Genomic DNA, 15,262 nt, shown 5'->3' with positions numbered 1-15,262 from the left:
CAGGGAGTACCAATTAAATCCAACCATCGATTCTAAGCGGTATTATGGACCTTTTGTGTTGCTATAAAATTTTCCCAAAATAAATCTTCCAGTCTATTTCGTTGACGATGAAAAAAAAATCCTTTGATACAATCACGCGGCTCTCCCCTTGGAACGCCGTCAAGTGATCTTCCTCGTATCCGTCTCAACTGCCGACCTGCCCTTCCTTCAGCGCAGCAATCATCCTCTTCGCAGGTCTAACTATCTTCCTGATGCTCGGCCGCCACACCGCCGATGGTTTCTCCACTTCGCTCGTAGCGCTGCTGATGTATGAGGCAATTCCACCTCTGTAACATCGATCTTGTGCATTTGATATCTCATCGTCCGTCTCGACCCCTTTCTCCATGTGTGCATATTTTCGACTGCTGAGATTGGTCCTTAATTTGAACAAAAATCCGATATAGATACTTGAGTGTTAGTAAGAACTTCGTAGATTGGAAACGACGAACTTGCAAAAAAGAACAGAACGCCAGCAGATGCATGTAGTTCTTGTGCATTGAATCCATACGAGCAGCTGTATATAGTTTTGGCACATATAGTTTATATTTTATTAGTTCATTTTATGGTCAAAGTTTGACAATAATTGCAATGGGGCATAAGAAAACCGGACAAGGGAGTAACTCAAAACGCAGATAAGCGGGGATGACTACCATAAAAGCAGCTCCTAAGTTGCAAAAATAAAAAATTAAACATGGGCCATTGGATGGATATCGAATGGATGCTCCTGATTGGTGGGTGTTTTGGGGGGGGGGGGAGCTGGTGGTCGGACTTGTTTTGTATTACCTCCGTTCCAGATTGGCCGAGGGGAGCTGGTGAATAAAAAAAACCTACATCTAGGTATGTTTCACAAAAACTCTACATAATGCTCACAATTAATTATCACCCCCCTCCCCGAATATTACGAGGGTGGGCCCCTTCCTCCCCTAAGTCATCCAATCCTACCCCCTGGTAGGACTGCGCGTTAAACACGTAAATTATACTTCTTCCATTCCTAAATATAAGACTTTGAGACAATTTAATTTAAACTGCCCCAACGTCTATGGAGGTAGTATAACGTAGATCAAGCATTGCTGGAAAAAAAAATCATTGGTTCCAGACTGGCCCTTAGGATGAATTTTCACACCCAAACAGTTCCTTGTAAGAGCTCTCTTTAGACATGCCATGGTATTTTGCTTTTGATCTGTGTTTCATAGACATTCTTGTCCGCACTCAAATGGACACAAAACAACCCAAATGATTAATATATTTTTACTGAACATGTGTTTTTTTGCGGCGGCGAACTTGTATTATACCATACGTGCCTCCTTTTTAGGGGAGATCTGACATCCGACGTCGAGGAAGTGCAGCGGCCTTGGAGATCACCCGTTGTGTGATGTTCACAGAGATATTAACCACATTTTCTTCTATTGTGTCACACCCAGTTCCTTTGGAGATACCTTTGGGAAGTGGTGAGTTACAGTTGATGACGTGCTAATTACTTCCCTGACTTCGGCGAGATTATCCTGGCCACCTCTGGTTGTGCTCGTGTGATATATTGGGTGGGGCTTCAGGGATGTATATTGGACAATTCGGACTATTACAAATAAACTTGTCTGTGAGCGGATCCATCTTCAACTTGCCACCAACGGGATCTTCAAATTGTGTGTTTTCTTGCAACAAAGGAAGGTCTCGAGAAGAGGCGAGACAAGCACGTGATATGTGTGTGTTTTAAGAATTCCATAGCAAGAATGTGTATCTAGTGACAATATACATCTTTGTGAAATCTTTTTAGTGACGTACGAGCCCCCATCAAGTACTTCATTTTTTAGGAGTTGCTATGCAAGTCCAGAGATGAGTTGTCCAGTGCAATCAGGAAATAGGAGATGACCATAGAACATGGAAATAATATTATGTGCGGCTTCATTAGAAGTGTGGGATCGATGTTTTTGTTAAACGTATAGGTATAGGAGGCTATGCGCAGGTTCAATTGTAATTAGAGATAGTTGTGGTCTCTTTCTTATTCTTGTTTTAAACCTCCTATATTCTCTCATGCGGTTGATCCCAACAACCCTTTCTTGTACCACAAACCACAATATCAATATATACCATGCGGGTGCCTGTGTATGGGCATTGAGACGCTTCGATACAATCTCACATGGTATCAGAGCCTCCCTCTTCCGCCACATCTAGCCTCGACTACCTTCCTTCCTCCCGCTGATATCCCGAGCTCCTACCTTCTCCTCCACCAAACCGAACCATGTCTACCTCCAGCCAAGTTCCATCCAATGCCCTTACTAGCACCACATCCGAGCCTCTCACAAGAACCAACTACATCCTATGGAGAACCCAAGCTCGCTCCCAGATCATGGGTGTCGGGCTATATGGGTACATAGATCAAACCACACCCGAGCCAAACAACACCATAGTCACCAAGACCTCAGAAGGAAAGGAGCAAATCATTCCTAACCCTGAATACAAACCATGGCTGATTCAAGATCAGCAGATTATAGCCTTCCTCCTTCGCAATCTCTCGAAGGAGGTCCTGATCCAAGTCGCCTCTCTAGAAACCTCGCATGCCATATGGTCAGCCCTAGCAAACATGTTCGCTGCCCAATCCCGTTCTCGTGTGAACAACTGCCGCATCTCCCTCACCAATGCACAAAAAGGCTCCTTGAGCGCATCCGCATACTTTGGGCAGATGAGAGCACTCTCAAACGAGATCTTCTTTCTTTCATCATTACAGGGCTCGACATGGACTACCAACACCTGATCTCGGCGTTGGACATACGCACCACTCCCCTCTCGGTGGATGATCTCTTCGTCATGGTTTCAAACTTCGACCAGCGCGTTGAGATGTTCCACGGGACAGGGGCAGGCGCCTTCAAATCCACGGCTAATGCTGCATCCCGAGGTCGTGGCAACAACAACTCCAGCCGCTACCACAACTCCAACAGGAGTGGTGGTGGTGGATCTCGTGGTGGCGGCGGCGGCCCTTATCAGAACGGCGGCGGCAACAACGGCGGCGGCGGTCACTACAAAAACTCCAACGCCGGTGGCGGCAGTGGCGGCTACAACAACTACAACAGCGGCGGCGGTGGTGGTGGCGGCCACTACCAGAACGCTGGCGGCGGTGGTGGCAGTGGTCACTACCAGAACAACGGCGGCAACAATAGACGCCCCTAGTACAACAACATCAGGGGGCGTCCCTTCCAAGGGTATGAGGAGTATGAAAATAAGTGTCAGATTTGCAAGAAAGATAACCACATCGCCAAGGATTGTGATTGGCACTATGCCGAGAGCAACTCCAACAGAAAGAAAGTTGCAGCAGCAGCAACGGACACGTCGTACGGAGTTGACACAAACTGGTACGTCGACTCTGGGGCTACCAACCGCATCACCAACGAGCTTGAGAAGGTGACGATCGCGAGAAGTACCATGGCCAAGATCAAGTTTACAATGCCAATGGTGAAGGTATGGAGATTGATCATATTGGTCATGCAATTGTCAAAACCCCTAGTCGTAATATCCATCTTAGAAATATCTTGCACGTTCCCGAAACAGCAAAAAACATTCTTTCTGTTCATCGTATTGCCCTTGACAACAAAGTGTTTCTAGAATTTCACCCATATTTCTTTTTGATTCGAGATTAGGTCACGAGGAACATTCTCTACAGAGGTAGATGCGTGCATGGGCTCTATCCATTGATTCCCCAATTCACAAGCTTCAACAAACAAGTTTTTGGTGTCATCAAACTCTCCTCGGAGCGGTGGCATGCAAGATTAGGACATCCATCTTTTGTTATCGTTCAACAAGTGCTTAGAAATAATCGGCTCCCATGTGTTGGTGAGCTTAGTCTTGAAACTATATGTGATTCTTGTCAGAAAGCAAAATATCATCAGCTACCATATCCAAATTCTACTAGTGTTTCTACGAGATCATTGCAACTTGTATTTTCTGATGTTTGGGGTCCTGCCCCTATGTCTGTTGGACGTCATACTTACTATGTTAGCTTCATAGATGATTTTAGTAAGTATACTTGGATTTATCTTCTTAAAAAACGTTCTGACGTTTTCCAAGTTTTTCAAAATTTTCAAGCACTTGTTGAACGCCAATTTGATACAAAAAATTTCGCCGTCCAATCTGATTGGGGCGGTGAGTATGAGAAACTAGATTTGTTTTTTCAAACCTTGGGTATTTCTCATCATGTATCATGTCCCCATGCACATCAACAGAATGGCTCAGCTGAGCACAAACATCGACATGTTGTTGAAGTAGGTCTAGCCCTACTTGTTGGCGCTTCCATGCCTCTCAAGTTTTGGGATGAGGCCTTCCTTACGGCAGTCCATCTCATTAACATGCTTCCAAGTCGAGTCATCAACAATGATATACCCATGCATAGGCTCCTTCATACTCGACCAGATTATCACTCTCTTCGTGTGTTCTGTTGTGCTTGTTGGCCTAACCTGCGTCCCTACAACAACCGCAAACTCATGTTCCGCTCCAAACAATGTGTTTTTCTCGGCTATAGTGAAAGCACAAGGGCGTTAAATGCTTAGATGTTCCCACTGGTCGAGTATACATCTCACATGATGTTGTTTTTGATGAAACTGTCTTCCCTTTTGCTCATTTACACCCTAATGCTGGTGCCTTGCTCCGAAAAGAAATCCTTCTTTTACCCTCTCATTTGATTTTCAGCATGGGGATGACAATTGTACTGATCGTATGACTAATGCTTCTAACCATGAAAATGATGATTTTGATGATGCAGGGTCGACTCAGGATGCAGCAGGAATTTTTTTTGAGACAAAACGGTGAAGCAAATAGTCCAAACAGCCTAAATTTCTTGTGGCCGCTACATGCCAACCCTGCACCCCGATCTTCCTCGGGATCGGCGGCCGCAGACCCGCCAACATCCGCTCCGGGATCGATGCCGCGGCAGCAGGCGCGCACGGATGGTGGCGTCAGCACGGGAACGATGCTCCACCCATCTGCGCCTGACACGCGTCAGGGCGTGGACCCGCCTGTCCACACGCGCACGATGTCGCCTTGTGAGGACAGATCAGCCGACCGATTCGGTGCGACCCCGCGTGTCTACGCCAGGCGCGCCATCCACTAGTCCCGTGCAGGCACGGATCCACAGGTGGATACGGAGGCGCACGGGTCGGGCTCAGCAACTGGAGTACCCGGATCTTCTGTGCCGCACGCCTCCACGTCATGCCCTGGCTCGGCCGCAGAGGATCCCGCAGCTGCCACCAGCAGCGAATCTGCTCCGGGATTGCCGGGAACTCCTATAGCGGACTAGTCTTCAGGATCTTCTGCGCCAATTTCGGGTGCAGTGGTGCAGCAAGTTATAACTCCGCCACGTACAAGGTTACGAGCTGGTGTAATCCAACCTGTCAATTATAAAGTAAAGTTTGGCTTAACCTGCTCCACAGGAGAACCTAGTTCGTTCCAGGAAGCATGCAAGGATGCAAGGTGGAGAAAAGCTATGGAAGAAGAGTTTCAAGCACTTCAGGAAAATAAAACCTGGCATCTAGTTCCTTCACAACAAGGTAAAATTTTGATTGATTGCAAATGGGTATTCAGAATAAAGAAAAAGTCAGATGGTACTATAGACAGGTATAAGGCTAGACTTGTTGCAAAGGGATTCAAACAGAAGTGTGGCATAGACTATGAAGATACATTCAGTCCTGTTGTTAAAGCTGCTACTATAGGCCTTGTTTTGTCCATTGCCGTATCCAAAGGATGGTGTCTCGGACAGCTAGATGTGCAGAATGTGTTTCTTCATGGTGTTCTGGAAGAGGAAGTTTACATGAAGCAACCCCCTGGTTTTGAGGATAAAAACAAACCCTTTCATATATGCAGGCTGGATAAGTCTCTTTATGGGGTGAAAGAGGCCCCTAGGGCATGGTACTCTCGGTTGGGTTCAAAGCTACAAGCACTTAGTTTTGCTCCTTCGAAATTTGACACATCTCTGTTTATTTATAATAAGTCAAAGACATCTGTTTTTGTGCTTATTTATGTTGATGATATCATTGTTACAAGTTCATCAAATGAAGCAGTGCCAGACTTGTTGAAGGATTTGAACTCAGAGTTTGCTCTTAAGGACTTGGGAGATTTGCATTTCTTTCTCGGCATAGAAGTTCAGAGAAACAGGGAAGGTGGTCTTCATCTGTCTCAAGAAAAATATGCAACAGATCTTTTAAATAGAGCTGGCTTGCATGGATGTAAATCATCATCTACTCCATTACCTAGCACAGAAAAATTATCTCTTGCATAAGGAGCACTCCTGGATCAAGAGGATGGCACCAGGTACAGAAGTTTAGTTGGTGCACTTCAGTATTTGACTTTGACTCGGCCTGATATTTGCTTTGCTGTAAACAAAGTTCATCAATTCCTTCATGCACCTACAACATCACATTGGACAACTGCCAAGCGCATACCGAGATATGTAAAGGGCACTTTAGGGCTTGGCTTGACTTTTAGTAAATCATCATCCACATTGGTTAGTGCTTTCTCTGACTCTCATTGGGCAGGCTGTGTGGATGATAGAGGGTCTACATGAGGGTCTGCCATATTCCTTGGACCAAATGTAATTTCATGGTGTGCAAGAAAACAAGCTACAGTGTCCAGGTCAAGTACTGAAGCAGAGTATAAAGCATTGGCAAATGCAACGGCATAAGTTATATAGGTTAAGTCCATGCTTAAGGAACTTGGGATATATTGTTCTCCAACTCCATGTCTTTGGTGTGACAACCTTGGTGCAACATATCTTTCAGTTAATCCTGTTTTTCATGCACGGACTAAACACATTGAGATTGACTATCATTTTGTTAGGGAAAGATTTGCAAGCAAATAATTAGAGATACGGTTTGTGCATTCAAAGGATCAAGTTGCAGATGGTTTTACAAAAGCACTACCAACAAGGCCATTTGAAGAATTCAAGCGTAATCTTAACTTGGTCAAGTTATGATTATGGGAGGGTGTTAAACGTATAGGTACAGGAGGCTATACGCAGGTTCAGTTGTAACTAGAGATAGTTGTGATCTCTTTCTTATTCTTGTTATCTCTATCTTAAACCTCCTGTATTCTCTCATGCGGTTGATCCCAACAACCCTTTCTTGTACCACAAACCACAATATCAATATATACCATGCGGGTGCCTGTGTATGGGCATTGAGACGCTTCGATACAATCTCACAGTTTTATCACCAGGTGACTAAGTGTCTAAAACGAGATCGTTCACCACTAGCAACTTCGTAGCGATGAAGATCCGGTCGCATGAGACTAACAGTAAAAACTGATATTCAATCTAAATGGTTTCAGTGATAAAATACTGCAGGCAACTAAAACTCACTGATGATGATGATGATGATGAAAAATTTGGAACTGACTGTCATCCATGTATATATGGTGGTCTGCATGTTTGGAAGAATCAAATGGAACATGAACACATGCATGGTTCGTACAGCAACAAAGTTGTTTCAAAGAGGATACCAAATGGACTGCCACGTGGAAGGACTAGGTAGCGCATGCCATTCTCTAATTTGTGGATAATGAGTACTTAGATACAAACCTAGTACTCTTTCAAACAGGAACTAGTCCAAAGCACAAACAACGTAGACATAAGTAGATGAAACGATTCTCTCTCAAAAAAAGGTAGACGAAACGAAAAGTTACACAAATCCATGCCATGCTGATGCTCGACATGCCAGGATTTATTCATCAATTACTAAAAACTTATTCATGCGCATGCATGGATGGGGCATGCATACATTTCTTCGCGCTTGCAAAGCTAGAGCTAGCCAGTGAAGGGTGTGCCAATGCCAATTGAAAATGTTATGCAGTTGCCATGTTTAATGAACTGCAGTTGCCATGTTTAATGAACTGCAGTTGCCATGTTTACTGAACTGCAATTGCCATGTTTAATGTACTGCAGTTGCCATGTTTAATGTACTACAGTTGCCATGTTTAATGTACTATATTTGCCATGTTCAAACGAAATGTACTTCTATTTGCCACGACAACATAAGGTGCTACAAAAAACAGCACACAATAGTTCAACAAAAAACACACAAAACATGCAGATTCCAGGAAGAAATAAAGCGTGCCAGCATGTTCACGGCTTTCCAGGTGGACGAACATACGTTCAATGTTCTATTTTGGGCATGTCAGATTCAGAACGTGAAGACCGGGACAAAGGAAGGAACTACTTCGTGAAAGCCTCAATATGCCAAGGCGAATACTACTGCCAATGCTGCAAATTCGAACGGGGCGGCATTGTGTGCTGTCACATACTAAAAGTAATGGACATGAACGCGGTGACACGTATGCCCCGCCATTTCATAAGGCGGCGATGGACTTGGGACGCTGACGACGCATTGGCGCCACAGACAACAAACGCAGTTTTGGCTGTGCATGATGAGAGACCGGAGTCAACCATGGAAGCTGTGAGGCACGTTGTGTTGACAAAGAACTATGCTGAACTAATTGATGAAGCGTGCAAGAGTGATGAGACAGTGAGGGTCGTAAAAAAACACAGGAAGGCCCTGAAAAGAGAGCTTGATGAGATCAAGAAGAGGAAAGCTGAGGAAGCCTTACACAGGTTCCCCCGCACATCAAGTGTGCCTTCATCCACGGGGCCATCATCTGAAAACTCGGAGATAGGATCTGGAACAGCAAGCACACAAACCGAGGTCGGGAACCCGCCCCGTTCCATCACAAAGGGGCGTCCAAAAGAGATAAGATACAAATCGGGATTGGAGATTCAAGCAAAACACAAGAAAACAAAGAAAGGGACAAGCAATCTGTAAGCAACATTGGAGCACTGTGACATGGTCCTTGGTGAAATTTTATTTTATAATCTAGATGTTCTAAATTTTTTAGAAATGGGAGAATGACTCTTGAGGGGCATCAGAAGTTGAAGGAAAATTCCATGAATGGATAACTGCAGTTGCCACGTGTATGGTACTTAATTTGCCATGTTATGTATCCTTAATCTGCCATGTTATGTATAGTTAATCTGCCATGCTATTTTATACTGAATCTGCCATGCTATTTTATACTAAATCTGCCATGATATTTTATACTGAACCTGCCATGTTCTGTGTACTGGATCTGCCATGTTATGTATACTGGATCTGCCATGTTAAGTATACTGGATCTGCCATGTTATTTATACTGAATCTGCTGTGTTGTTTATACTGAATCTGCCATGTTAGTTCTACTGAAATATGCCATGTTATTTGTAATGACTATGCATCGCGTATATCTCCGTGTTCATTCAACGCATTTTAGTCACACATAGTGTGTTGTGTGCAATCTATGGGAAACAAGTTGAAAAGCGTCACGTGCAGCAACCGCAAAAAGGTTACGGCTACATGATCAAACTACCATGCTAGCCGGTACAGTTAGCGATGAAAAAAAAGAACCAAACAGACAAATGAAAAACGACGATAATTTTCACTAACCATGTCTGATGAACTACATTTGCCATGTTTTAAAACATCGTAGACGCATTCAAAACACCAAACTGGTGCTACCAACGATGAAAGCATAATAATAATGATAAACATAAATGTATCTGCTGTCACGCCTAAATAGGTTCACGTCCACACATATATTTACAGAAAATATTCAAATGTCACCCACACACCACCACTACATACTAGGCTACGCGGGGTTGCAGTCATAATATAGCACACGGACATAGTTTTGAAAAGAACAAAGGTAGTACCTTACATTCCTCGGCAACAGAATGTAAGGTAGGCGTTCAGTATAGAGCCCCACGTGATCACTTGTACTTCTTGGTGACTTTGTTGACAGCTTCCTCTACGAACTCACGTGCTCCGGACCGCTTGTTGAAATCTTCATTCGTCAACCAGTTCCATGTGTAAGTTTTCCGAAGCTCAACGACCATTGCAGCTGTGACAACAGGAACCAGTCTACCTTCCCACTTTGCAAGGTATTCCAACGTGTGAAAGCCACAGTCCGTCCTGTACAAGAAAAGAATCAGGTGAACTCGCAAAGGACAGAGATAACAATGATAAACTTCAATTCAAATGTAACAAAGAGGGTTAGCATTGGTGTAGAGGGCAGATGAAGAAAGAGATGGGAAATTACTTGTTCCCTTGCTTCGTAGTCGCCACGTACTCAATTGGAAAATGTCTGATCTGGACCTTTGAGTGTTCGTAGTGACGGTTCCATGTCTCTTTGAGGTTGTTGATGAAGTATTCACCATGCGTAGTAAGGTCTGCATCAGCTGCCGAACGCATTGAATCAAGCACCTCAAAACGTTGGTTCTTCAGGTCAAGGCAGACCGCGTAGTGGTGACCACACTTGTCGTGCGGGTCATGTGGTGCAAGCTCCTGGAACATGGGGAACAGGACCTGCAAGTAAAATGAAGGAAAGAAGAAGCAGAGTTCACATGAAGAACATAAAATGGTGTAATTGGGAAAATGACGTGTAAGGATATCACCGGTTGCGGTAAGAGGCACATGAGTGACATAAAGCAGCAAGGGGCCAAAAAGTAGAATCACATAGAAATGTTTAGTTATAGTGGGTACTTATAGGAAGTTGCCATCCATGTATGAACAAAGTTGCCCTGTATTTTACTTTGAAGTTGACACATAGTTTGTACGGGGATGCAAATCAAAAGTCAGTTTACATGGCAGCTGTTGCCACATGAAACAGCTGCCACATAAACAGGGTGTAGCTACTGGCAAAAAACATACCATGGGAGGAAATAATGTGCAAAAAGGGAAGGAGTACTCACACATTTCTTCATTGTGAGCTTGAATTCACCGTGCGCAGCAAAATGCTTCCTCGGGATTTTGTGGTGGAAGTCACCATCCCATATTTTGCAGGTCACACTGTAATGCATGATTGTTTTGCCGTGAGACATATCCATATGCTTGTTGACGAAGTCAATCCCACATGCAACTACATTCGTCGACATTTTACTGAGTGGCCTCACGGACTCGGCAGGATCACCCAGGTCGACGTACGTCGCTTCGCATGGTATGACCTTGGTTCTGTCCAAACATGAGCTGTATGAAAATGATATAACATGAAAGAATCATGTCTACTAAGTAAAAAAAGAAGAGATAAAACGTAAACGGATCATATCTAGAAAGTAGAAAAAAGATGAATGGTAAAAAGAGCAAAGCAAAATGAGAGGTTATGTGGTGTGGTCATTACGCTTTCAGCTCCTTCATGTGCTTGCTGCTGGCCCTCGCATTTCCAAATCGCTTGACAATATCGTACAGCTGGTTCTGCTCCTTTGTGGCCTTGACTTCGGGCTTGTAGTCATCCGCGGGAGGTGGGTGAACTACCCTCTGCTGCCTCACAGAACTAGGGGTGGCACTTCTAATGGTATCCTCAGATACCGTCTCAGCAGGCACGTTGGAACTTGATTGCCCCTGACCTCGTGAGGACCTCCTCTGCAATGTTGCCTCCTCAATCCTGCGGTAAACTTCATCAAGTGATGGCAAAATCTCCTCAGGGGTTCCTGCAAGGATCAAAAAGTGGGTTAGGATACCTGGAAAACAAAACAAATGTAGTGTGAAAATAAAAAGGTGCATGATATGAAATGTAGGTACAAAAAGTAGGGAGTTGCCATGTGGAGGCAAGTCCAGTTGCCATGTGTATGGCACTGTAATTGCCATGTGAAAGCAACTGCAGTTGCCATGTTGTGTCAACTCCAGTTGCCATGTGGTTGCCGAATCAAAAATACAGCATGGAAACAAAAATGCAGGTGACATGCTGCAGCAAATCCAGTTGCCATGTGTAGTGCATTGTAGTTGCCATGTGAGAACAAGTACAATTGCCATGTTGTATCAACTTCAGTTGCCATGTGGTTGCCGAATGGAAAATACAGCATGGCAACAAAAATGTAGGTGACATGGTGCAGCAAATCCAGTTGCCATGTCATCACATAACAGTTGCCATCACAGGTGAGAACCCCAGAAAAATTGATTGGGACAAAAGTCAGACTACATAGATGTATACAAGAAAATGATAAGCGCAGAAGAAATGTACCTTGGACGATCGGTTCTGCGAACTTGACAGCCTTCCTGCCCTCGACCATTGGTTGTGCCATCATTGCGGCCATGCCTCCTGGGAAAGCAAAGGCAACTGGCGTAGGATCTTGCACCACTGGTTGATCTTGACTGATGCCAAGGCTAAAGCTCGGTGGGGTGAAGGCCATTGGGTGCCTCTCATGCCTACTGGCCGGACCGCAAACAACTTGCGGGGCACAATCCAAGGGTGAGAGATCAACAAACATATCTGAATCGGCCGCTGCAGAATCATCGGGCTTATTCGTAGGGCGGGGCGTGTTGTCAGCGGTATCAGCCGCAGCTTTCTTGACAATCTTCTTGTTTGGGCTGTAGGGGACACCAACATTGACTGGGAGCTTGGAAGTGCGCAGATTTAGGCTGGGGTTCTCCACTGCGGGTAAACACGCAGTTTGCTCCCGACGTTTACCTCCATCACTCGTGCCCGGCTTGACACCTGCATCAGTTGTACCACGGTCTTCCGGTTTCTCCATAACATTGCTTTTGGCAGGTGGTGGGAACAGTGTGGACACAGGAACATAACCAGACTCATCTCTACTGCTCCTAGCTATAGCCGGTGCGTTGGGTATGTCTGTTGATTGCTTGCGGGGGCTACGACGCCTAGGTGGAAGACCAACTCGCGAAACAGTCGCCTTAGCAACCTCTGCACCACCAGGAGCTGGAGCTGTTGTGCAAGACTCTCACCTGTAGATGGCATATCATTATGAACTGTCGCCTCAGCCACTTCTGTCGTGGACACACACTTCTAGGGAAAATCCTATACACAGAACTTTAGCAGTAGCGTATGTTAAAAAAGGCGCTACTGCTAGACAGCAGTAGCGCGGGCGGAATAACCGCGCTGCAGATACATATATAGCAGTAGCGCGTCCCGCTGTAACAACGCTACTACAAAAATTCCCACCACTAAGCCAATCGGCTACACATAGTAGTAGCGCTCTTTCAGAAACAGCGCTGCCGCTAATTTTGTTGTAGCAACGCGTTTATGTGTAAGGCGCTACTGCTAACCAAAATAAAATAAAATGAAAAACAAGTAGAAAAGTAAATGAAAATGAAAGAAATAGAAAAAGGAGAAAGGAAAAAAATAAAATGTAAAGAAAAATAAATGAAAAAAGGGGAAAAAGGAGAAAGGAATAGCAGTAGCGTGTTTCAGGAAACGCGTTGTAGCTAACTTAGCTATAGCGCGTTTTCAAGAATGCGCTACCGTTACGTTCCACTTAAACAGCGGTTTCCCTCCCCCCGGCCACCACTTCTTCCCCAAATCCCTCGCCCTCGCCGCCTTCTCTCCAATTCGCCGTCGCCCCACTTCGCCGCCGTTTCCTGCCGGCGTGGACGCCCGCAACCTTACCGTCTCCCCCCGAGGCCGCCGTCATCCTCACCGCTGCCGCCCGAGGCCGCCCTCAGCCTCACCGCCGCCGCCCGAGGCCGCCCTCGACCTCAACGTCGCCGCCCCCACCTCACCGTCGCCCGAGCCCGCCTAGGACCGCCGTTGCCCGTGCCCGAGCCCGGCCTCTCCGCCCCTGCCTCCGTCGCCGAGCACCTCCCCGCCACCGTCTCCCCTCTCTGTAAGTCCCCCACCCCTCCCCCCCACTCCTCTCTCTCTGCATTTTAGAGCAAAAATTAGTAGAGAAAAAGTTAGTTTATAGCAAAAAATTTAGTTTAGAGCAAAGGATGTTAAGTACTAGATGTTAGAGCAAAAATTAGTTTAGAGCAAAAAATTTGGTTTACAGCAAAAGTTAGTTACGGCAGTAGGGTTTAATTAGGGTATATGCTGCTTGTAGTATATAGTGATACCAGTAGATGTTAATTAGGTTAGGGCAGTAGTGGTACTAGCAGATGTTAATTAGATGTTTTTCAGTTAGGGCAGTAGAGTTTTGCTAGGTTAATTAGGTTAGTAGTGCTGCTAGTAGTAGTGGTACAGTAGAATAATTAGGTGAAGTTAAATGAATGAAATTAGTAGTTAACTAATTTTTTTTTTCCTTTCATCATTATAGAGCACTAAAGTTAACTGAATTTTGTTCTATTAGTAGTTAAATGAATTTTCTTCTACACTTTGTTTTTGAATTAGCTTGTGAAATTTGAAAATGTGGTTGCTCGTGTATATTTGGACATGTGTTGCGGTGTCGAAGAGGGATATTTGAACACTGTTTCCAGGGAATGAAGCTGAGTGGCCTATGTTAATTGAATAGATTTAATCATAGGAAACATGGCTAGCAACGATGAAGGACAGGGTTCTGGTGATTGCGACGACGTCTACCGGGCGGCAGATGAATTTTTGAGCCTTGCCGTCGATCAACCGATGTTGTTGCTGGGCCCACCGGTGGCATGGGGGACTGAGACCGACACGCAGACCGGTGCTGAGACTGAGACCGGTGCTAAGACTCAGACCGACATCGAGACCGACGCTGAGACTGAGACTGGCGTTGCCTCGGGGAGCGGAGCCGGTGTAGAACCGAAAGCAAAGAGGCAATGACTTCCTAACAAACTTAGGACTACTAGACTGGTTGTCACGGAGGTGGACGATGGAAATTTTGAGCCAAAGGCGCCCGAGGAAGCACGCTCGTGCTACGGCAATCAAATAGGCTGCAGCGTACGGACAACCGCCACCATCAACGGTCAGAAACTATAGAAGATAAGATAATATGAGGCCCTCCCTCCTAAAGAAGTTTCACCAGATATTCTTGTTCCCGGGCCAGAATGAGAAGGATTATGAAGATCCAGATAAGGACCCGGCAATGAAGAAGATAAACAAACATGCCATGACCAAGTTTAGCGACGCGTTGGCCGCCTGGAAAAGTCGAGTGAAAGCAAGGATCATCGACAAGAAGGAACCCTACTCCCAGATTGTAAAGGATAATCCGACAATCACAGAAGAGCAGTTTCAAATATTCAAGGAGGCTTGCGAGGCCGAAGCTGCCAAAAAAAGTCGAAGTACATGAAGGGGCTTCAAGAGAGGAACATTGGGAGCCACCACCTCGGAAGCCGTGGTTACGGCGGAAAGAGGTCCAAATGGGCCAAGGAGGACGTGGAAGCCGCGAGTCTGGGCATCCCAGACCCCTTGGCGGAGTTCACCGTCCCGCAGGAGCGTGATGTCCTCAGTGCCCGGCACCGTTGGGACCAAGTGAAGAAGGTTTACGAGACAAACCCGGTCACGACGGAGTTCATGAGAC

Source organism: Triticum aestivum, chromosome 1D (genome assembly GCF_018294505.1).
Source record: "Triticum aestivum cultivar Chinese Spring chromosome 1D, IWGSC CS RefSeq v2.1, whole genome shotgun sequence".
NCBI classification, from domain to species: Eukaryota; Viridiplantae; Streptophyta; class Magnoliopsida; order Poales; family Poaceae; genus Triticum; species Triticum aestivum.
This window is presented reverse-complemented; position numbering follows the sequence as displayed.